The sequence below is a fragment of the Eptatretus burgeri genome, chromosome 11, assembly GCF_056783735.1.
Source record: "Eptatretus burgeri isolate ZD-2024b chromosome 11, Ebu_testis_v1, whole genome shotgun sequence".
Classification (NCBI taxonomy): Eukaryota; Metazoa; Chordata; class Myxini; order Myxiniformes; family Myxinidae; genus Eptatretus; species Eptatretus burgeri.
Window position 1 is genome coordinate 83304268 of NC_140971.1, and position 25779 is coordinate 83330046.

The 25779-nt window shown below is 40.9% G+C and overlaps 1 long non-coding RNA gene across 1 annotated transcript in view; it reads right to left on the reverse strand.

The window, feature by feature from the left end:
* The window catches only part of LOC147017501 (uncharacterized), a 107508-nt gene extending 86422 nt beyond the window's left edge, over positions 1-21086 (reverse strand). Inside the window, exons 1-3 of the long non-coding RNA XR_015049744.1 lie at positions 20941-21086; positions 20747-20803; positions 19181-19260 (exon numbers count right to left, since the gene is read on the reverse strand). This is a non-coding gene — a long non-coding RNA (uncharacterized LOC147017501). The remainder of the gene's footprint in view (positions 1-19180; positions 19261-20746; positions 20804-20940) is intronic.
* Positions 21087-25779: the final 4693 nt, after the last annotated feature.

Genomic DNA, 25779 nt, shown 5'->3' on the forward strand with positions numbered 1-25779 from the left:
CTGATAGAGAGAGGTTCTAGTTGATAATAGAGAGAGGTTCTATTCTATGATAGAGAGAGGTTCTAGTCTATGATAGAGAGGGATTATATTCTGTGATAGAGAGAGGTTCTAGTCTATGATAGAGAGGTTCTATTCTATGATGGAGAGATGTTCTATTCTATGATAGAGAGAGGTTATATTCTATGATAGAGAGAGGTTCTATTCTATGAAATAGAGAAGTTCTATTCTATTATAGAGAGAGGTTCTATTCCATGAGAGAGAGGTTCTATTATATGATAGAGGTTCTATTCTATGAGAGAAAGAGGTTCTATTCTATGAGAGAGAGGTTCTAGTCTATGATAGAGAAGTTCTATTCTATGATAGAGAGAAGTTCTAGTCTATGATAGAGAAAGGTTCTATTCTGTGATAGAGAGAGAGGTTCTATACTATGACAGAGAGAGGTTCTAGTCTATGAGAGAGAGATGTTCTCTTCCATGTGAGAGACAGAGGTTCTAATCCATGTGAGCGACAGAGGTTCTAATCCATGTGAGCGACAGAGGTTCTAATTCATGTGAGAGACAGAGGTTCTCATCCATGTGAGAGACAGAGGTTCTCATCTATGTGAGAGACAGAGGTTCTAATTCATGTGAGAGACAGAGGTTCTAATCCATGTGAGAGACAGAGACAGAGATATTCAGAGAGAGATTCCATTCTACGAGAGAAATGCACACAACCCACGGAGATTCATTTGCACGATTGTACCCATTTGTATCACGTTCGTGTGGTATCTACATACCTCTTCGCTTGCAGAAACTACAGACGATTAGTATATTGGCGGAACTATAATAGCATGTTTATATTAATATTCTGCCATGAAAGCAGATCGCCCAAAATGGAAAGCACAAACTGCGTACGTAAATTCAGAAAAAAATGATGCCTGTGGACTTTCCGGTCATTTTTTGCAAAAGCAGGTTATGAAGCATGCCGTTGTGCTCAATGAAGCTCCATTTTCTGCACATTCCTTCATGTTTTGTTCACTCAATATAATCGGCCAAACAGAAGAACAAGTTAAGTTTGAATGTCGTGCATAAATAAATACACCGAGTTGTATAAGGTTACTATACATCCGGTTTTTCCCGGACATGTCGTCCTTTTCGGTCCTGAAATCTCCATCCGGCCAGGTTTTTAAAATATTAAGAAATGTTCGGGATTTTGACTTTTTAAAATTTTTGCAATTTCAAAGGGATACAATTTAAGATTTGGATTTTTTTTTTACGTTATTTAAATGGTTAAACCATTTTGTACATTTCCTTGTGGTGATAAAATGTGGTTATGTAATGTTTGGACCAGTCCAGTTTGGTACAATTCTGTACTACTCACTCTCTCATGTCATAATGGACGTGTTCGAACATCGACACACACTTTCTGTCGAGAGAGAGAGAGAGAGAGAGAGAGAGAGAGAGAGAGAGAGAGAGAGAGAGAGAGAGAGAGAGAGAGAGAGAGAGAGAGAGAGAGAGAGAGAGAGAGAGAGAGAGACAGAGAGAGACAGAGAGAGACAGAGACAGAGACAGAGACAGAGACAGAGACAGAGACAGAGACAGAGACAGAGACAGAGACAGAGACAGAGACAGAGACAGAGAGAGAGAGAGAGAGAGAGAGAGAGAGAGAGAGAGAGAGAGAGAGAGAGAGAGAGAGAGAGAGAGAGAGAGAGAGAGAGAGAGAGAGAGAGAGAGAGAGAGAGAGAGAGAGAGAGAGAGAGAAACAGAGAGAGAGAGAGAGAGTCCAGTGGGGTGCTCAGTCCACGATCCAGAGTTCTTTCTGAGTCCGTACCGTACAGAATTGTTTGATGTGCTCCAAGAACTCTTTACAATCCTCAAACGAAAATCGAAATTCACTTCAGAACTAAAGACAAAAATCTCGTGTTTTCGAAGTGGTCGAGAAGAATGGGAAGCCGAGTGTTTGGTATGTAGAGTTGGTACGTACAGTATGTCTCTATGGTAAATAAAGGTACTATTGATTTACAATCTCATGTGGACTTGGACAAGCAAAATAATCCAGTAATAATTCAGTATTTCAATTGGAAGAATGGCGGTTTGTCGTCAAAATTAATCGAGGTCCAGAACACACCAAATGAGACTTCGGATATTATCCTCTATACGTAAAGGAAACTTGTGCAAAGAGTGTCCCCCTTTTCGCAGTGTCCCTCTCTGGAGTGTCTTTTTGAAAATGAAAACATCGTAACCATAGTTTATAAAAAATTTACTTTGTTAAATTTAATTTAAAAACAAAAACTTTACTTTCTTAAATAAAACAAATGTTAAACTTACTTTGTCATCATGGTAACGACTTTGTTAAAATTTTCAGATTTCACTCCAGATTTCGACACTTATTTAGTCCATGATATCCGATTCTCAAATAATATATAATGTTTTGCTTATATACTTTAATTAGTCCGTGAGAGTAGATCATGTTTCCAAATCGAGGCATGTTTTAATAAGCTGAACAAAATGGTGAATTAAGACCCCAGCAGCTAGCTGACGGAGGGCTGACCAGTGTGACCACTCCTCATTTTCATAAATGCCAAGGTGAGCCAATGAAAAAAGCCAAGAATTCACAAGGTTTGGGAAAAGCGATGATAATAGAAAATCAAGAAAAGCAAGAAAACCTATAGAAAACCAAGACGCCAAGATGAACAACGAATAGCCAAGATCTTGTGAAAAAAAGCCAAGGAGTGGTCACACTGGGGCTGACCAAGGATGACGCATTGATAAAGGATATAATTAAATACGGCCGTTAATTATCTTCAAAAGGTGTGTTTTAATGAACGCAAACACCCAATTTTCACTCATTCACTCCCGTGGAGTTCCCTTAGTATTCATGCAAAGTTTTGGAATTATGGAGGACAGACACACACACATACACACACACACACACACACACACACACACACACACACACACACACACACACACACACACACACACACACACACACACACACACACATACACACACACACACAATTCATTATTATGGAATACCGATAAAAGCCCTGTTGTATCTATTTCTCTGTCATGGAGGAAGTGACCTCACATTCATGGAAGTGATGCTGCATTCATTACTGAAAGGGAGCACATGCAATATCAGTGTTCGTGCCATTCGCCATTTTGTTTCCACTCAGGAAAGGTGAATTTTTGCCATCCAAAACTTTTACTCCACCCATCTGAATTTAGGTTGATTGCATGAGCATTCCGGTTGTTTTCACAACTAAAAACGTTGGAGGTGGGGCGCTAGTAATTTTTATTTGCAGTAAAAAAAAGATACATGGGTGAGTGATTGTGCTGCATATCGTTTTTGAGTCCAATCTCTCAACGGTGAATAATCACTTTAAAATTCTACTAGTCGGATCCGGATCCAGATCTTCACCAAAATCTAATCAGTTTGTCCTTGTCACACACCGAACTTGTCCACACAATTTCATTCGGATCCGTCTTCAACTTTTTGGGATATCCTCTACACAGACAACCAGACAGACAAACAGACAGACAGAAAGAGGAGAAAAATAACCTCTTTCACGTTTGGTGGTGGAGGTAATAAACACAATTTTCTTTCAAAAGTAAATCCATAAGCATATGAGGTATATTCTTTACAACTGTGCTGTGATGGTGGTGGAAAAGAGGCTTTACATTTGTGTAGATGTAATAAATTTAAAAAATATTTTGTGACTAATTATACACACTGCACATGTGTTGAAAAGTAAAAACATCGGCGTGTCTTGAACTATCTGTGCGCATCTTGCTTGTAGAATCTTTTGAATTACCCTCGTCATGTCTTTTCTTAGCCCCCACCCCCTTCCTATACCCCCTACAACCCACACACCCCGACCTCCTCCCCCTCACTCAATCTTTTCACAAGCATGCAGCTTGAAACAAAGCTACATGCTAGCCATTAGTTCAATGGAATTAAATTAAAATTCGTGATAGCCCAAGGGATACATTTTTAATCACATGATTGCCGATACATTTAGACCAAATTTGCACCGATATTCTGAGCATATCGTTTTTATCAGACACATCTCCACATTAAACACAGAACGAGTGTGAGAAAACCCCTTCGAATTATAACCCGAGATAAAGAAGATATCATTGTCACATCCTCTACACAATCGCATAGTAGAAGGATGAAGCACCTTCAGCTCCCGAGGAATATGTAACTAGCAGTAGCACTTGAGAAAGAATATTGGCTTCCCAATATATCATATTGTCGTTCACACTTTCACAATCAGAAGAGATGTGAGGACTCCAAATTAGTGCACACACACACACACACACACACACACACACACACACACACACACACACACACACACACACACACACACACACACACCTTAGTATTGATTCGGCCTAATGGACTGTAACCACTATTTTGGTTGTGCGGCTGTTATTGCCCTCTGGAGGCTGCTCATCTGCAGGATACCGGCAGACCGGGCTGATCACGATTGTGCAGCGATTCTGGAGTAGCCTGATATTTCCTTAGAAGCCTCACTTTGATTGCTGGAAAAAGGACCTCAGAGGAGAGGCCTGGCATGATGGATGGCGCCGAGGGGCTACTGTGGCCACGTCACCGTTAATTTGTCCTTGGCCGTGAACTCGTGTTGGTCCCAGTGTGCAAGGCAGCATGAGAAAGGATAGGGGCAGCCACCACTCGTGGGTGGAAAACAAGACAATGTCAATCGGGAAGTTTTCGTGGTGATTATGCATTGTGTATCACAATTTGTGACGTTCTTGCTCTTCATGCTGTCACAGTCTGATGTTAATTGTTTTTCTTGTTTTGTTTTCCACAAAAAAGCATCTCATTTGGAAACTAGAAAGCATCTCAAAATGCAAAGCCTGTCCACGTCCGCTTCGGACTCAAACTAAACTTAACAAAAACGAGAGTGAAAAAAAAATTGTGCATTTGATTCATTTATTTTCTCCACAATCTCATCATAAAGGTTTGTTGAAGATTTCATGAAAAAAATCTCAATTGGCGAAAATGTTATGGCCTGGACATACACACTGAATCTCAATGGTATTAAACAAGGTCAGGTCAAGTATGGGAGCATGTGCCAGAACAGCGCATCGCTGCGTCCACTTTCCGCCGGTACTCCAGGGGCCTCCGTCTGGCCATCCCCCAGGCAGATGCCAGGCCCATCCCCATCTCCTTGAGATGATGGTCAACCTGCTGCAACGACGAGGCACGTGGTCGGCCCACTGGCCTCCTCCACTCATGACACTCCCTCGCTGAGAGAATCTGGTGAGCAGGATCAGCGTCAGGAAAAAGAGCCACATGTCCATACAGCCGCAACTGATGATCACGGACTATGCAGGTAACAAATCTCATCCGAGTCTCTCTCAGCAACCGCTCGTTGGACACAAAATCCGACCAGCGATAGCCAAGGATTCTACGAAGAGACCTGGTACCAAAGGAATTAAGTCTCCGTCTCAGATCCTTGGTCAGAGTCCAAGTCTCGCATCCATAGAGCAAGACTGGAAGTACCAAGGACCTGAAGACTCGGACTTTCGTCCTCCCGCACAGGTACCAGCAGCGCCACACCCCGTGATCCAGTGAATCCATGACTCCCCAGGCCCGACCCAGACGTCTATTGACCTCTGACTCGCAGCCAGCAGAGACATGAATATCACTGCCAAGGTAAGTGAATCTCTACACGACCTCAACATCCTCACCACAAACAGACACAGACAGGACAGCAGCATCCAAGATGTCACCGAAAGCCTGGATCTTAGTTTTGACCCAAGAAACCTGTAATCCCAGCGGCTCCGACTCCTCATTCAGCACCTCGAAGGCCCCCAAAAGGATATCTAAAGTCTCCGCAAAGATGACTGCATCATCTGCAAAATCAAGGTCCGAGATCTTGACATTCCCAAACGATGCACCGTAGCTTGATCTCTCGGACATCCTCCCTAAAATCCAGTCTGAAAAGTGCTGAAAAGTGTGGGGGCAAGTACACACCCCTGACGAACTCCAGTAACAACTGGAAATAAGTCAGAGATGGTACCACCACACTTCACAGCACTCTCAGTACCAGAGTAGAGTTCAGACATCAGATCGATCAATTTTGGTGGCACCCCACGAAGACCAAGAATCCTTCAGAGGACATCCCGATTCGCTGAATCGAACGCTTTGCAGAGATCAACATAGGCTGCAAGCAGCCCCTGCCGAAACTCTCGTCTGCGTTCAGTGAGGACACGAAGAGCAAGGATACGGTCAAACAAGGGTTTTGATATGAAACATTTATGGCTGGTCTACCACTTGACTGATGACGTTATCCTTACAAACCCTTATTCCCCATTGGGAGTACAATGAGATGTGCCAAGTTTCAAATTTTTCTGATCAGCGGTTTCAGAGATATAATGTTTTAATTGTTTCCATTTAATCCAAGATGGCTGCCAAATATTTACTAAGGTCGCCATTTTGAAACACTTCTGGTCAAGTGATCAGCATGACCTCCACAATTTAACATCCCTACTGTACCTTGGCCAAACGTTGTAACCAAAATTTGGTAGCATTCTGACTGGTGGGTCTGGAGAAGAAGATTTTTGAAGGAATTCACGAAGTCGGCAATTTTGACCTACTTAAAGTCACGTGACCGGAACGAGCTTTGCAATCCCTGTTACCAGTCAGGAGTGGAACTTTGCTGCCAAATCTCAGCCAGATTGGCCCAGCGATTTGGCCGGAGAATTTGAAATAGGAGGCGGGTGGGCGGTGCACGATGGCAATATCTTATCTGGAAATTCAATTCCAGATAAGCTAATGATAATAATAATAATAATAAAAATAATGAAAATCATTTCAACCAAATTATTAATTTGCCTTCTCCATATTCTCATAATAAAGCTTTATTGAAAATTTGATGACAAAATCTCAAATGGAAAAAAGTTACGGCCTGGACAGATTCACAGTGGCGAACACAGACACACGCAGACACACAGAAGTGTTTGCAAAACCCCCTCTTCCGCTGCGCGGACAGGCTAATAAAAAAAATGCAGAATAAAGAGCACTTTAAAATGATGCAAGATGAGCAGAAAAATTCCTGGAACTGCTGCCACTCCAAACTAAAATCAAACTCATTGTGAGGCAGAATTATTGTGAAGAAACCATCAGTATTCAATTAACTTATAAAAACGCGAGCCTATAGAGGCTTACAGATAGATGCTCTTTGAGGTTCAATCGAAGAAGTTTTGTTGTGAACTATAATAGCTCCAAAGTTAGCCGAGGTTCTGCTTCAGTGCCAAGGCTAAAGAGAGATAATGGCGAATTCGTGAATGCAATTCTGCCGACTGGGCGTCATTGTTGGCAATGAAGTGACAATTGGGCTTTAAAGGCCTGTCTTTGGCACTGCATAGGGTGGCTCAAGGGTGGAGGCAGTACTTGAGCCCCAATTTCCCATTGCAAGACAGCATGCTGATGTAAAGAGCACAACTGACTTGCATGAATACATGCACACCTACTTTAATCGCCCCCAATTATTGCCACCTTCTTGAAGAGGTTAGCCAGGGAACATTTTGGCCCGTGCCTTTCACCAATCGGAATTCAGCCAGGGTGCTGATGATAATTGCCGAATGTTCACGAAGGGAACGTGGGATTTTATTGTCCATAATCTATTGCTAACTGACGAGATACCCAGCTTAACGTCAATCTGAAGGACAGTACACACACTGATGTGTTGCCCTGCCAGTAACATGCAAGGATGGCAGTTTATCGGACGGCCGAGATTCAAACCCAGGCTAGACAGCTATACCTTTCGGCTCTCCCCTTCCTGTATAGTAGATACAGTACAAACCCATAAATATTAGCTAGTTATTTCTTTAGTATTCTGTTTAGAAGTTAGGTAAATTGTTTTTATGTGACAAATACATGTTATACATGTGAGTACATAGTGTTTTGTTTCCTCCACCCCCCCTCCCCCCTATTTCTCTATCTCTTCCACTTTGCTTCATTCGCTTCCATACATTAGATGCTTGCAAAAGCATTCACTCGATCATGCAATTACCTCACACGGTCGCGGGATGATTGGGGTGGGAACAGAAAATGCTGAAGACTTCGAGCAAATTTGATTGAGTCCCCACCCCATGGGCTGCTGGAGTATAAAAGACCAGAGCGGCTAATTATTTCTCTACTCAATGTCATCTTAGAACAAGGTGTCAGAGAGCCGTTTCCCATGACCTTTCCCCACTTGCAGTTTGAGTCCGCATCTGTTTCGTTTTCCTTTCGCACCAAACACCTGTCTCATTTAACACATGCATTCCAACACGTATGGCTCCTCAGACCACATCAAAGGAATCCATGGTAAATTTTCCAACCTTTAATTGAAACAATGTTTCGATTAATAACAAGTGCGATCAACCTGCATCCGTTAACCTGAATCGCCATTTTACCTCACGCATGCTCCAGTGGCTGCCTCGATACAACACACAAGAACATATTCGGGTGCTGGGCTGTGTGAACGGTCATTTTCCTCAGAGCGATAGCAGGTTGGTTCAGGCACGTTCCAGTCCCCACTCTTTCTCGACCCTCAACCTCTACAATCTCCCTTTTCCTCAACCCCAAGCTCTCTGTGTCCTCCATTTGGGTGCCAGGATCCATGTTTCATTTACAGGTGCTAAGTGAATGTTCAAACTTTTGCTGTGCAGTAATGTTCATGAGCTCCTCATCCTTCCTCCAAACATTTCCTGCTCTCTTGCTTCATTGTCTATGTGTGTAATAAATTAAAGAAAGTGTTGATTCATGTCTTTATTTATCCTGCTTGGGTTTGGTCCAAAATAGCGTTCAAGGGGGCGATTGGTCTGAGTTCATAATTGTAATGGGAGCTCATATAATGTGGCACATGGCATTGGTTCTCTTGGCCAATTCATTAACTGCTGCATAGTCCTGGCGCGGGTCCCCTTTTGCCTCGCTGAACTCAACAGCATGGTAAGCCGACCTTGGGCGTGGATATCCGACAAGAGCTGAGAGTTGCAAAGAGCATCCGTGGTCTCGCAAAGACATGCTGTCCTGTTGGAGATATCCACAGTTGACATCTGTAACTATACACAGTACCTATAGAATCTACACCCCCTTTCAAAATTTTAATCTTTTGTTGCCTTATAACCTGGAATTAAATTGCACAAAATCTGACCTTTTTCACCTTTTATTCAGGTTTCTTGTGTCCATAATTTGACGTTCGTTGGAATTTTTTGGAGAGTAGCTAACCCCAACATTTTTTGGAAAGCTTAAACAATACCAAAACAGAAAATCCATGTTTCACATTTTTTTCCAATGCATATAATGTGGTCAAATAGGTCGTTTTGGGGTAAAAACCCGTTTTTTTTATTTCAGCTCTGAAAATTCAAAATTAATCGCAAGCAAGCAACTGATAATGCATAATTGTTAACTAGAGGACAGTTCTTAATGTAGAATACATATATCTGTATTTTGAGCAATGGTTGCCATGGAAACGGCTATCATTTTGTCAAATTACCCTTTATTTAATGTATTGCTTTCAAATCTTGAAACAAGTAATGCATGAATATGGTGATCAGTGAAATGTAGTTAATGTCAAATATGAGTTTGTAGCCAATTGGCATCACTGTCTCTAATGTCACTCATCGTTGCCATCGTCATCATCACTATCGTGGTCATGCTGTTCAATGTTTGATTCCTCGTCATTCTCACACGAAGCGCTGCACATGCAAAGATCAGTGCATAGTTATTGGCCCTGCAGGAACATCTCTGTGATGAACATTCTGTCTTGCACTGGCACCTTATCATCTCGATAATTGCCTTTGGTGCAGGTAGAATGTCTGTTGTCGGTTTGAGTTGACCACTCGTGTCCTTGTGGGAGCCATTCTTTAATGGATCAAGAAATGTTTGCTGAGAAATTGCTGCTTGACCCCAAACGTATGCCTGGATATGTACCCGCATAATATGCTGCCTCAGAGCACCGACAGTTGATGGTAACTTGTCATTCTCAGCCATGTTCTTACAGAAGAGATGCCACCGAAGTTCAGGGATGCTGGAAATATTGACACCACTTGGACAATAACCTGAACAGACAAATCTTGCTAAGGTTGTGTATAGGTCCTCTGACAGTTCAGCATCCTTACAGAGCATAGCAAAGGCATCTACCATGTCGTCATCGGCCTTCAAGTAGCACTGGAATCACTTTGCCTTACCATGTCGAGCGAACCGCCCAGTATTATCGGCACCTGTGAATGTGTGGAAGGCTGGCAATGCCTGGGCTCTCTCCTCACCTCGGGCCTTCCAGATTGGCTCGATTTTGACAATGCTAGATGCCATTGAGATAGATGTGTGTCTTGGCAGGAGATGATAGTTTGCTATGGCAAGAACCAGAACATCCGTATCAGGTGAGAATATCATCAGCTCAATATCTCCCGTGTGTTGCTGTGATGCAGCTATTGCTTGCTGGATCATCAACGTATCGGCCTCCTCATGGTTATTCGCCTCAAATTGGAGACCCCTGTTGCTCGACGTCCGCCCAGATGCCAAAACGACAACCACATTTGTTGAATCGCGGTTGTATTCTAGAGTTTTCTCTGCCAAGTACTCCATCAGATCAGCCTTGGTTTCATCATGGGACAGAAATCGACTCATCGTGATGTGTTTGATACTGGCATCATCCTTGACCTGATATTGGACTGGTGAATTCCTTGATGTCGTTTGTCTCTGGTTGTCCTCTTGAGGGAATCTTGCTTGTATGTATCAAAAACAAGAATTACATGGTCGAAGCCTCTGGTCAGACTCATCACCCTATCATTGAAACATTCACTGAGGTCTTTCACTGTCACGACCATTGCTGGTTTCTTGGTCATTTTCTGGACAACTACCATTCCAACCACGACTGCGACCTTCGTGCTCGTACTGCCATCAATTACAGCATCAGCGGGTGCCGGTTCCATGTGTGTGGCATCAAGCTCAGCTTCTGGTAAAGACGGTTCCTTGTTGGCAAACTTCTCCAAGTTATGGATTAGTTTCGACTTGTCGGTGCATGACAGTAAGCTTCCGTTTGGCAAAAACAGGGTCCTCGGTGTCACAGTGAATTCAAAGTTGCCAATTGCATCCTTCTGGTCGACGTCCCTGCTGGATCTGGAGAGAACCATCAGTCTACCATACAAATCCTTGGTTTCTTTTAGATCTACTGTCTTGTCCCTGATCTAGATTGCAAGTATTGTATTGCCAGACATGTACATTCTGTTCTTCTTCTTCACCGGCACCCATAGGCTGACATCACCATTGATCCGTTTAGCAAGAAAATCTTCATAGAGATTCTGTCCCGTTTCATCAATGTTCAGTATCTGTGGTACAAATTCTTCTGGCACATAAGCGTGGGTGACTACATTGAAGAGCTGGTTACCCTCAACTTCAAACCGCAACCTGAGGCGATGGCATGGTGTCGCGATGTGGCCTCACCTATGTTCCCAACAAGATCACACTTACAAAACATCAAACTACAAAAACTTAAAATCAAACGCTTTACTACTGAAGATGCCGAAACCTTCTGATATTGAACAACAGACACACCAATGTTTCATTGCACAGATGGCCGTTCCCATGGCAACCAACTGTGCCAATACTTGAAAATCATAATACTTATGTGTAAGTTAGTCATGGTCACTATATTTAACAATTATTTAGGCCATCCGATGGAAAATATAATTAAAAATATCTTCTTCTTCCTCTTTCGGCTTGCTCCCGTTAGGGGTCGCCACAGCGGATCAACCGTCTCCATTTCGCTCTATCCTCCACATCTTCCATTTACACTCCAACCACCCGCATGTCCGCCCTCACCGCATCCATGAACCTCTTCTTTGGCCTTCCTCTTCTCCTCCTGCCTGGCGGCTCCATCTTCAACATCCTTCTCCCGATATACTACGCTTCCCTGCTGTGCACATGTCCAAACCATCTCAATCTCGCCTCTCTCACTTTGTCTCCAAACCGTCCTACCTGCGCTTTCCCTCTAATATACTCATTTCTTATCCTGTCCATCCTCGTCACTCCCAACGAGAATCGCAGCATCTTTAACTCTGCCACCTCCAGCTCCACTTCCTGTCTTATAGTTAGTGCCACCACCCCCAAACCATACAACATAGCTGGTCTCACTACCGTCTTATATACTTTCCCCTTCACTCTTGCAGCTACCCTTCTGTCACAAATCACTCCTGCAACTCTTCTCCACCCACTCCATCCTGCCTGCACTCTCTTTTTCACTTCTCTCCCACACTCTCCGTTACTTTGGACAGTTGAACCCAAGTATTTAAACCAATCCACCTTCCCCACCTCAACTCCTTGCAACTGCACCATACCACCACCCTCCCTCTCATTTACGCACATGTACTCCATCTTACTCCAACTGACTATCATTCCCCTTCTCTCCAGTGTGTACCTCCACCTCTCAAGGCTTGCTTCAGCCTGCTCCCTACTCTCCCTACAGATCATGATGTCATCCGTGAACATCATAGTCCATGGGGACTCCAGTCTGATCTCGTCCGTCAACCTGTCCATCACCATTGCAAACAGGAAAGGGCTTAGAGTCGATCCTTGGTGCAATCCCACTTTAACCTTATACCGGTCCGTCATTCCTACCGCACACCTCACCGCTGTCACACTGTCCTCATACATATCCTGCACGATCCTCACATACTTCTCCACTACTCCCGACTTCCTTATACAATACCACAACTCCTCTCTTGGCACCCTATCATAAGCTTTCTCTAAATCCACAAACACACAATGTAACTCTTTCTGGCCTTCCCTATACTTCTCCATCAACATTCTCAAAGCAAACATCACATCAGTGGTGCTCTTTCCTGGCATAAACCCATATTGCTGCTCACAGATCGTCACCTCTCCTCTCAACTGAGCTTCCACTACTCTTTCCCACAATTTAAAGGTGTGGCTTAACAACTTTATCCCTCTGTAATTTCCACAGCTCTGCACATCACCCTTATTCTTGAAAATCGGAACCAGTACACTTAATCTCCACTCCTCCGGCATCCTCTCACTTTCCAAGACTTTATTAAACAATCTGGTTAACAACCCCACTGCCATCTCTCCTAAACACTTCCATGCCTCCACTGGTATACCATCTGGGCCAACCGCCTTTCCACTTTTCATCTTCTTCATAGCAGTCCTCACTTCATCCTTACTGATCCACCCCACTTCCAGATTCACTATCTCCACCTCTTCCAACCTTCTCTCTCTCATTTTCTTGATTCATCAGCTCCTCAAAGTACTCCATCCACCTTCTCAACACACTCTCCTCGCTCGTCAGCACATTCCCATTTGCGTCCTTTATCACCCTAACCTGCAGCACATCCTTCCCAGCTCAGTCCCTCTGTCTTGCCAATCGGTATAAATCCTTTTCCCCTTCATTTGTGTCCAACTTCTCATACAGCTCGTCATATGCCTTTTCCTTGGCCTTTGCCACCTCTCTTTTTGCCTTTCGCCGCCACTCCTTGTACTCCTGCCAACTTTCTTCATCTCTCTGACTATCCCACTTCTTTTTTGCCAACCCCTTCTTCCTTCCTTATACTTTCCTGTACTTCCTCATTCCACCACCAAGTCTCCTTATCTTCCTTCCTCTGTCCAGATGTCACACCAAGTACCTTCCTAGCTATCTCCCTCACAACTTCTGCTGTCATTGCCCAATCATCCCACCCATCTTTACCACCATCCAACACCTGTCTCACCTCCTCCCTAAATTTCACGCAACAGTCTTCCTCCTTCAGCTTCCACCATCTGGTCCTTGGTTCAGCCCTCACTCTCTTCCTCAACCTCACCTCTAAAGTCATTCTACAGACCACCAATCGATGCTGTCGAGCTACACTCTCCCCTGCCACAACCTTACAGTCTCTAATCTCTTTCAGGTTGCATCTCCTACTTAAGATGTAATCCACCTGTGTGCACTTTCCTCCACTCTTGTATGTCACCCTATGTTCCTCCTTCTTCTTGAAATACGTATTTACCACTGCCATTTCCATTCTTTTTGCAAACTCTACCACCATTTGCCCTTCCACATTTCTCTTGTTGAGACCGTACCTCCCCATCACCTCCTCATCCTCTTTATTCCCTTCCCCAACATGTCCATTGAAATCTGCTCCAATCACCACTCTTTCATCCTTAGATACACTCTCCACCACTTCATATAACTCACTCCAGAAATCTTCTTTATACTCCATCTCACACCCCATATGTAGGGCATATGCACTGATGACATTCATCATCACCCCTTCAATTTCCAACTTCACACTCATCACTCAGTCAGACACTCTCCTCACCTCCAATACCCTCTTGACATGATCTTCCTTCAGGATTACCCCGACACCATTTCTCCTCCCATCCACACCATGGTAGAACAGTTTGAAACCACCTCCAATGCTCCTAGCCTTACTCCCCATCCACTTGGTCTCTTGTACACACAGTATGTCCACCTTTCTTCTCTCCATAATATCAGCCAACTCTCGCCCTTTGCCAGTCATCGTCCCAACATTCAGAGTTCCAACTCTCACCTCCACACTTCTACCCTTCCCCCTCTCCCACTGCCTCCGGACTCGCCTTCCCCGTCTCCTCCTTCGCCCAGCAGTAGCACAATTTCCACTGGTACCCTGCTGACCACCGGTACCGGTGGCGGTCGTTGGTAACCGGGCCTCGACCGATCCGGTATGGAAATTCGTTTTGTTGTCCGCATAATGATTTGGCATAGGTTTTTACGCCGGATGCCCTTCCTGACGCAACCCTGGTCGCCTCTTACGACACACAGGGATATGGTGCACCTATTCTAACCGGGGCATACACCGGGCCCAGTACAACTGGTACTCATTTCGCCGACCTCGGAACGATGGCAGGCTGAGTCAACCCCCTGGTGTTTTCGACTTGGTTTATGTATATATATATATATATATATATATATATATATATATATATATATATATATATATATATATATACATATACATATATATATATATATATATATACATATATACATATATATATATATATATATATATACATATATATATATATACATATATATATATATATATATATATATATACATATATATATATATATATATATATATATATATATATATATATATATATATATATATATATATATATATATATATACATATATATATATATATATATATATATATATATATATATATATATATATATATATATATATATATATATATATATATATATATACATAAACCAAGTCGAAAACACCAGGGGTTGACTCAGCCTATATATATATATATATATATATATATATATATATATATATATATATATATATATATATATATATATATATATATATATATATATATATATATATATATATATATATATATATATATATATATATATATATATATATATATATATATATATATATATATATATATATATATATATATATATATATATATATATATATATATATATACATATATATATATATATACATATATATATATATATACATATATATATATATATATATATATATATATATATATATATATATATATATATATATACATATATATATATATATATATACATATATATATATATACATATATATATATATATATATATATATATATATATATATATATATATATATATATATATATATATATATATATATATATATATATATATACATATATATATATATATATATATATATATATATATATATATATATATATATATATATATATATATATATATATATATATATATATATATATATATATATATATATATATATATATATATATATATATATATATATATATATATATATATATATATATGAAAAATGGCAATTCCACTCCAAAAATGCTGTTTCCATGGCAACCGACAGTCAAAATGCAACATTTTATTATCTTATTAAATCCATTGTTAGCCATTTAACAGTAATCCATCATCAGTTGGTTCTTTTTTAATATCTTTCCAAAACGAAGTTTTTGCAAGATATGTTAGTCAGCTTGTATGTTTTTTTTTTGTTTGTTTTTTTTGTTTGTCTGTAATCAAGTGTAAAAAATTCTGCAGAGCACAGTTATCATCGGAAATTTTTGTAACTTCGCATATCAGAGGCCTATAGAGGTCCCTTTCAGTGCACAAAATTTTGAAGGTCAAGGTCAAAGGTCAAGGTCACTGTCGCAAATCAGGGGAGTCGACTAAACCCTTATTTTTTGAGTAATTTTAATCGGATAGTCTTCAAACTTCATGGGAATATAGTTCATGGTCTGGCGCTCAGCTGATTAATTTTTGGTGGTGATTGGCCTTGACCTTCATGGTTAACGCCTAAGGTCAAACATATTTGACCCCAAGGTCAAATTTTCAAGTTTTAGGAACCATATCGTGTAGTATGTCAAATTGAACACCTCGATGAGTGCTTTCTAGATATGTGAAGCTTGAGACATTATGACGTCATTTGGTGACGTTATGAGGAAAACACATATTTTTCATGGTTACTCTGTAGAACGATTCTCATCGGAATCTCTCATAGGCAGATATTCCTCAAGGAGTCGCTCCTGGTGGATAGCAGCTCTGTTCACCTCAGTGTGACCTTAAAGAAGTCACACGTGGTCACCTTTTGGCAAGATACGGGTCACCCTGCGGGTGACATTGGTTTATTGTTTCAGATTTTTTAAAATTGGAATTCAAAAAAAGCGTTTTTCAACCCAAAACGACCTGTCTAAAAGTTGAGAAAAATGTGAAACATAATTTTTTTTTATTTAAATAGATTTTAAACTTCTCAAAAATCTATAGGTTTGCTACTCTCCAAAAAATTCCAACGAAATTACACAAGGAACCTGACTATGTATTTACACATTGTAACCCACAACTTCCAAATGAAAAACAAATTCTACAAATTTTTGGTTCACATTCCTGAGGTTTCTGTTTCTTTGTAAATGAACATATAAAGTTGCATCACTCTTTTTGAAACACCCTGTGTGTGTGTATATATATACGCCACTATATAAATAAATATATATATATATATATATCTTCTTCTTCTTCTTCTTTCGGCTGCTCCCGTTAGGGGTCGCCACAGCGGATCATCAGTATGATCCGCATAGTGATTTGGCACATGTTTTACACCGGATGCCCTTCCTGACGCAACCCTGGTCGCCTCTTACGACACAGGGATATGGTACACCTATTTTAACCGGGGTATACATATATACCGGTATATATATATATATATATATATATATATATATATATGTATATATATATATATACCGGGGTATATATACATATATACAGATGTATATATATATATATATATATATATATATATATATATATATATATATATATATATATATATATATATATGTGTATAAATATATATATATATATATATATATATATATATATATATATATATATATATATATATATACACCTATGGTCTATGGTCACCTCAAGAATAATAGGTTGTTGAATTCAGTGACATGATATGTAAATCCTCTTCAAATTTCAAGTCAATCATATGAAAATTTAGGATTTTAGAAAATTTGGCCTAAATTGGCCTTTAGGCTATGTTGATCTCAAAAATAATTTGTCCTTGAATTCAGTAAGCCGATATGCAAATGATCTTCAAATTTCAAGTCAATCAGATGAAAATTGACAATTTTAGAAACAATGAAAAAGTGTTGCCAATGTTGGGTTGACCTTCTGGCCCATGTTGACCTTTTGACCTCAGCTAACCTCAAAAAATAATAGGTGGTTGAATTCAATCATCTGATATGCCAATCCTCTTCAAGTTTTACGTGAATTGGATGAAATTTGGGGATTTTAGAAAATCTGGCCCAAATTAGCCTTTTGGTCGAGGTAGACCTTTTTGTTCGACTGGATTTTATGAACCTTCAATGCGGGACTGTCGCAGAGTCGGTGACCATAATCTCCCAAAATTTCAGGATGGTCGGTTGAGCGGTTTGGGCTGGAGGTGAGTGGACAAACAAACATGTGAGTGGTCACGGAGGGAGGGTGACCTCAGCTCCCTCCCTCCGTGACTGCAAAAGTCCTTTGCCATTCAACTGGGTTTATTTTGTCTGAGTGTGTGGTGCCTGTCTTATAAATAGCATTGTATGTTATTTGATCATTGTAAATCTTGCCTGTATTATTCTCGTGACAAGTCTGCTTTGTGTCCTCTTTTGTGAGTTGCTGTAAAATTGTCGCACTGCATCTCTCCTCTGTCCCCTGCATAACACACCAATAAACCTGTTCCTGTACCACATGAATTTCCTTGCTTAGTGTAAATAAATTATTGTAGAAATGTTCCCAGTTCGTTTTTGTCCTTTCCTTCATTGGTCCAGCATGGTTCGGATCTAAGTTTAGCCGGGTCTTTATCCCTGATAATCTGTTCATTCTCGCCGGTACGTCTTTGGCAGTTCCACTCAGCTGCATCCGATCCAGAGTTGGTAGTTGGTAATCTACCGTAGTTGGTAGGGTGATCCGGTTTGGGTAAGGCGTACCGAGGGCGTGGTTCCCTGGTAGTCAAAACCACGTGGTTAATTAGGTAACTTGGTTCTAGACAAGAAGACCCTACGCTAAGCGGTTGAGGTATTGGTGTACATGGTCGGTTAAGCGATCCGCCGCGTCACGGAATTATCCATGAGCGACGGCCTACAATTCTGGGAATCTGGTGGGAGACGACGTAACTTCCCCCACCTCGTGGTCGTTCTCGCCACCGGACCCCGGCCCGCAACAATATATATATATATATATATATATATATATATATATATATATATATATATATATATATATATATATATATATATATATATATATATATATATATATGTAGTTTCATCATTTATGCATCACTAAGATACACAATGAACTTGAAACCAAGAGGTCATTTGGCCAATTATGTTGGCATTTAATCAGCACAACGTTAATTCAGTCAATTAGTTTATCAACTTGAAATCAATGGAGAGGAGATGTGAGGTGGAGGAAATCATTCTTGTGTATCTGAAGAAAGGGAGAAATAGTTTATAATATTTCTCATAATTTGTGTGGAGTCCAGATGATCACATTTCAATTGTCACATAAAAACCATGACTATCCAAATCCCTCACGAACTTGGAAACATACCAGCCCATTGGTGTAATGTGAGACTGCAAGGGTTGCAAAGGAGGGAGGTCTGCCACAGGTGCTTGTCCAAAGTCAACACCCTATATGTGAAAGAGGGGAGGAAGGTGGCTAGGTTTGATTGTGCACCCAACATCAATGCACACTGTAAACAGTGCATTAAAGCCATCATGAATGCCACATCTGCCACTACGATCAGCACAACATTCCATCAGCCATGTGTCCATTCCAATCATTCTCTGCACAATACAACTCTACCAGTGCATGAAATGTTTCCTCATTTCTGCTGAGATTTCACACTTTGGAAACTCAGTGGCAGGCCAGAACCATTGAGGGTTTCATGTCAGAATGTTTGCAATTCGTGCATGAAAGATGAATTGTGTATCTGAACTTCCCCAGTCCAACTCCTGTAGCTCAACATCTGGATTTAAATACATCTTTTCAGGAGTCCTCATAAGTATTACCCACACACTGTGTGCAATGTTCATGGCATGGCTCCCAATGGATAAAAAAGAAAGATATAGACAAAGACAATCAACCTCAGCACTGAAACAGAAAGCCAAGACAACTGTCGTGGCAAGCAAAATAATATTACAGTCAAACTTGACAAGAATGTGCATACTCAACGAGAGAGTTAATAGAACACCTTACCACATGCAGTATTCAAGTTATAATTCAATTGAAATAAAATAATGATTTTAAAGGTCGTATTAAAAAAATATCCGGAAGTTTAGTGCATTGAAGCAGTCTTATACACCACCTTATTTGAGATGTCCAAGTCCTTCAAAACTGGAGGTTTTTGGAAGTGGAAGGAAGGTGATTTGTGTTCTTCAGTATTCAAGCATATAATAAAATTTAAATAAAATATGATCCGGAAGTTTACCGCAGTTGACAGTGTCTGTGACACCACCTTATCGAGCATGTTACATTAGTTATTCGTGCCTGTTATTTGTGCTCTTTATGACGTCCTTAGAAACAGTAAGTTTCCTGTTTGGAATGATATTCAATTTTGTTTGACTGCCAGACAGGCAGAGTAAAAATATTATCTCACTCCTCTCTGCGCATGCACGATCAGGACCAATTCAGTGCCAAAGTACTGCTAAACTGCAGGTTCTTTTTCCAATTCAAGTTCAAAATATAACATTCAATTGAAATAAAGTTGTTCCTCAATCATAAACTTAACATTTGTGGATAGACGGACGGACAAACAGAAGTGAACCAATTGCTTCACACCGCTTTTAGTTCCGTGCTCAGGGAGTAAAAATGCTGCACCCTTGCCATCTCCCAGCTTATATGTTGGGAACGAGAAACATGCATATGAGGTAAGATAATGGCAGGAAAAGCACATCTTTAGTAATGACAACATTTTGTGCCGAGGAAATCAACTCCACAAGCATTCAAGGAAATTTAATTGAACTGCCACCGAAAATATAAATTTTCTTAAACAATAAAGCTGGTTTAAACCAGCTCAAAAAATGTTTTAAATGTTAAATTACCTTTATTAAAGTAATAAGTTAGGGACTCACAAAGCATCTCCTCTGTTCAGAGGAAGTTATTGTGACATATCACCTTGAAAATGTTGTTTGCAGTTGGTAAACCACATTCTGGGCTTCATCCATGTTTATCCTGTGCCAAGCAGCCACCCAGAAAAAACTGAGTCATAGTTATCTCTAACCTCCTCTTTCGTACCATTTTACTCATTCATTGCGAACATAACTCCCTTAAAATAAATATTTTGAAATGCATTATTCTTGTTCTCTCACTTCGCTCCTCTTGAGGTGGTCAAAAACAAAGCCTTCTGCACCATTGGTATCTCAAGACAGGAGGCAGATTCCCAAGTCGGTCACTCTCCCACCAATGACAAGCTGGTATGGGTTCACTCTTTTATACAAGCTCACGTCTGGCCTCGCTCCTCCTGCCCTCTCCTACCTCTGCTCTTCTTAAGCCACCCCAGGTCACATGAATTCCTCCAGGAAGTCTCATATTCTCATCCTCCCAAAGTCCAGACTGCTTGTCCACCTGCTTTCACTCATCCCCTGATTGTTACGGTTCATCTCCTTGTGTCCGTTGTTTCATTTTTTCGACTTACCAATAGACTCTCCATCACTACCTCATGTGTTCATGGATATTCATGATCTCTTGTAGACCCACTGATTCTTTCCCAATTCTGTTCCGCTCTGGAACATTGTTCCTCGTTTATGTATTATTCCTCTTTGTGTATGTCCATTCCTCTTGTACCCTCTAGTACTTTATGAACCTTGTAGCATTTGTCGCTCAGCTCCTCCAAGAGCTTAGACATTTGAATCTAAAAAAAATTCAAATGAATGCGGTTTTACCTATTATTTGTTATATCAAACATTTATTCTTCATCATATTCAAATTTATTTTTTTTTACTCAACAGTGTTGCCTATTCATGGTCCTAATGCACTCTCTTTGGGGAAATATGTTTGTAATATAATGGCTGTCTCTCATGAAGCTCGGCAAGTCTTAAATTGCATGCTGTCAGAGCTAGGTTTGAATGAACATACAGTAATCACATCATCGCTGGTGATCGTGATTTTGCATGTGATTCTTGCACATACATATTGTTTGTACCAGATGTTAATCTACTCGTTTATTCTGCTTGCATTTGTTTGTGTGTTTGTCGAAAGTCACTTGGTGTATTGAATAGCACGCGGGTCATGGGTGCTTGTACTCTGAGCAGATTACAAATCACCATTCATGTTTCCTGTAGTTTTGACGACTTTGTAATACTATAAGGATCATCAATTGTCCTCCATATTGTAACCACGGCTGTGTTGCGTAGAACTTTTCTTCTCATTCAAATTTGGTGTGCTTGGATTGGCTATTGGTGTTCCCATCTGAATCTCGGGTGCACGATGCAGGAAACCCAGCTTCAAATCACACATACCATATGTTTGTGTGTTGTCTACTATTGGTATTATAATTTATGTACAAGTACGCTGATGTACATCAATGCTTTTGTCCTGAATGTGCTATAAGTGCAAGCTCGTCCATGATATGAGCCTCAGATCAATGAAACAAGTAAAAGTCAGCAAATGAATAAGGGGAAATGATCGGCATAGGAATTTTTTAACAATCGTATTTCGTAGAAAGGGTAGTGATTCCAACGTGTTCATATTTTTACATTAAATTTGACCAAGTCAATGACCATGTTCCGGTTTTTGAGGAGACCATTGGTTCTCTCAGGAGTCCCCGCCGACTTTCTCAAAGTTAAGTTTCCGGTCGCTGTTTGTCGTGTTTTGGCTGTTTATTTTGTTGCCTCCGTATTTAGTGTGTGTTCTTAGTTCGGTTTTGTTTGAAAACTTGTGCTAATTTGGTGTGTATTCATCAGTTTGTCATATTGGGTTTCCCTGAGGCCTACCCGTCTATGTGCATGATCGTGTTTATTTGTATTTCCTCCCTATTTCACACCGCCCTCCTTCTATCCCCTCCTAACTATACCCTGTTTCTTGTCTTCATATATAAAAAAAATACAGCAAAAAACCATTTTCCCTCCTTAAGTTATTCTCCACATAACCACGTGACAAACACTGTTTTCAATTCGACCTTTCCTTCATCCCTTGTCTAAAACTTCCCACTGTTATGTTTTTCTCCATTCTCTTAATTCTCCTTTACTGGATCCCTTTGGTCGTATTTAATCACGTCTCTGACTTTGAAAAAAATTTAAATTCCAGTTTGCGATGAATCTTCGTGTTCCATCAATCGTCTTTTTTTTTCCAACTTCAGTGCCAATTCACCCCACCTACTTAAATCTACCTCCTACTAACCCCTCACCTGTTATACCCCCTCCTTACCCCTCCCATCCTGTCCTCATCCTACCTCCATTCTTAGCACCTCTTAAATGTCTTTTACTTCAGTGTCAGCAAATCCTCGGCTGGTCCAAACTGTGTGGTGTTCTAATATCTGTGGGCTCCATTCTAACCAAACAGATCTGTCACTCTCTCTTAATCAGTAAACTCCTCAATAGCACAAACATGCTCCTTCTTTCCTCACATCACACTTCACCCTCTTCCCAACCACTCAAATCTTGCACCTCGCCCTGCCTGCTCCATTCTTCATCAAACCAATACCAAGTTTCAACTCTCCCCCCACCCTACCTCTCCCATCACCCTCCTGCACATTGGCCATGCCTGCTCTCATTGTCTCCCCTCCCTCTCAAAGCTTCCGTCTCACCCCTCCCTTTCAAAGCAACATTCACACTCTTCCCCCTGCAAGCTTTCCTCTCAGCTTTCTCAAAACTCCCCCTCACCCTTCTCCCTCAACTCTTACTCTCACCTTTCTCCCTCCAATCTCCCCCACACTCCCCCTTCTCAAAGTTGCCCCCCCCTCTCTTCCACAAAGCTGCCTCCTTCCCCTGCACTCTTTCTTCCATCTCATCACTCCACCTCCTCCAATATTCAACTGCCCTCTGCCTCCTCTCTTATTACTCCCCACTGTACCTTTTCTCCTCCTCATCTGCCCCTCTCCCCGAGCTCTTCTACAATTCCCCACACTCTTTCAACATCATTTTCCATGAATTTCTCAAAATACTGTGTAAATGCAAAACATCAACGGCACATTGGTCTCACTATCTGCCATGATCTTTCCTGGGAAAGCCACATTTCCAAGATGGCCTCCAAAGCCAGTCGCTGACTGGGCATCCTCTGTCATGCAAAGTCCTTCCTTGGCACACTTGAGCTCCTGACCACATACAAAGCTTTCATCCGCAGCCTGATGGAGGACTGCTCTCCCCTCTGGGCTGGTGCTCCCGCCTCTCACCTTTCTCAGCTTCATGCTGTGGAAACCAAGTTATTGAGGATCATTGGAATCTCCTGCAATGAGGCTGTCTTTGGGTTGGTTGGTTCTTGTTCTCTCTCATTCTCTCTCTTACTGCAGGCAGGTTGCTGGTGTTTTTGTCTTCTACCATCTCCTCTCCTGCCTCGCCCCCTCTGCTCTGTCTTCGATATGCCCCCCACCCCCCCCACCCATATTTCCACAGGGCGCTCAAGGTCAGCCAGCAACCCTTGTGGTAAAACTACCAAAATCAAGAATCACTGCTCGCCTTCACGCTTTCATTCCTCTCTTTTCCCATCTCTGGAACAAACTCAAACATTCTCTTCAATCCCACTCTTTCCTTCAGGTGTTCAAAACAGCTGTTCACCACCATATCTTATCTCCCCCCCCCCATCCAAATCCATGATCTTTTCTCCCCCCCCCCCGTTAATCCACCCCAACCCCACCTCCTTCAAATTCCCTGCTTTCCTTCCTGAAAGTCCCTGTAGTGTCCATCTTGTTTACCCTATGTACCCCACCCTGCATTCCTCTCCCTTTCACAGATCTCCTAATGTCTCTGTTCCCCATTGTTTTTTGCCCTTCCCTCTCCTACCCCTTTTATCTCCTGCTTCCCTTGTTCTGTGTGTTAGCTCTCATACGAGCCTCGACACTGCATACCAAAATAAAAAAGGCTTGCAAGACACGGCAGAGCACGTTGGAATTGTCTTCGATTCATCCCTCTTATTAAGTTCAGCAGTTGTCTTAGATTGGAGACCCTTCATTCAGGAAGCCACCAAGGTGGTTGCAAAGCAAGAATAATATGAATGAGATAAAATTTCGTGCTCGATTTATAGAAGGGTTTTGACCAGGGTAGGGCTCGAAGGTTCTATGGAAACGTTAATGTCCACAACATATGCAATCACATCACAGCTGGCTGAGGTACGTCTATGAAGGACTGCATGCCCTATGATACTACGCCTCCTATACTGGAGTACAAGACAATGGTTTCAGCCAGATCTATTTCTGTCTGCATTCAAACACAAACAGACATACAGCTCTGAAGTGGTGAATTCTATTAAAAGAGATGTTCTGTCAATCCAAAATCAATTTTGGCTGCAAATTTATATTTTTGCCTGAATCAATCAAAAACAAAACCTATCAGGCTAGTGATTTTATATCACCTAGACAAAACAAGAAAAGGCAAGAAGATGGACAGGTTTATGGCAGGGCTTTATTAATGAAGGTAGTGCTGAATCGACAAGCAGTAGAGCAATCACCAGACTAAAAAGGAAACAATTGCATATATACATTTGTAATTTTTTACATACATACATATATGTATATATATATATATATATATATATATATATATATATATATATATATATATATATCTTCTTCTCTCGGCTGCTCCATTCGGGGTCGCCACAGCGGATCATCCGTATGATCCGCATAGTGATTTGGCACATGTTTTACGCCGGATGCCCTTCCTGACGCAACCCTGGTCGCCTCTTACGACTCAGGGATATGGTCCACCTATTTTAACCGGGGTATACACCGGCCCAGTACACTGGTACTCATTTCGCCGACCTCGGAAGGATGACAGGCTGAGTCAATCCCCTGGTGTATTAATTCAGTGGCAAAACAGGGCCTGAACTCAGGACCTTTTGGATCCCAAGCCGCTGCCCTAACCACTGCGCCACCAGGCTGTGTATATATATATATATATATATATATATATATATATATATATATATATATATATATATATATATATATATATATATATATATATATATATATATATATATATATATATATATAT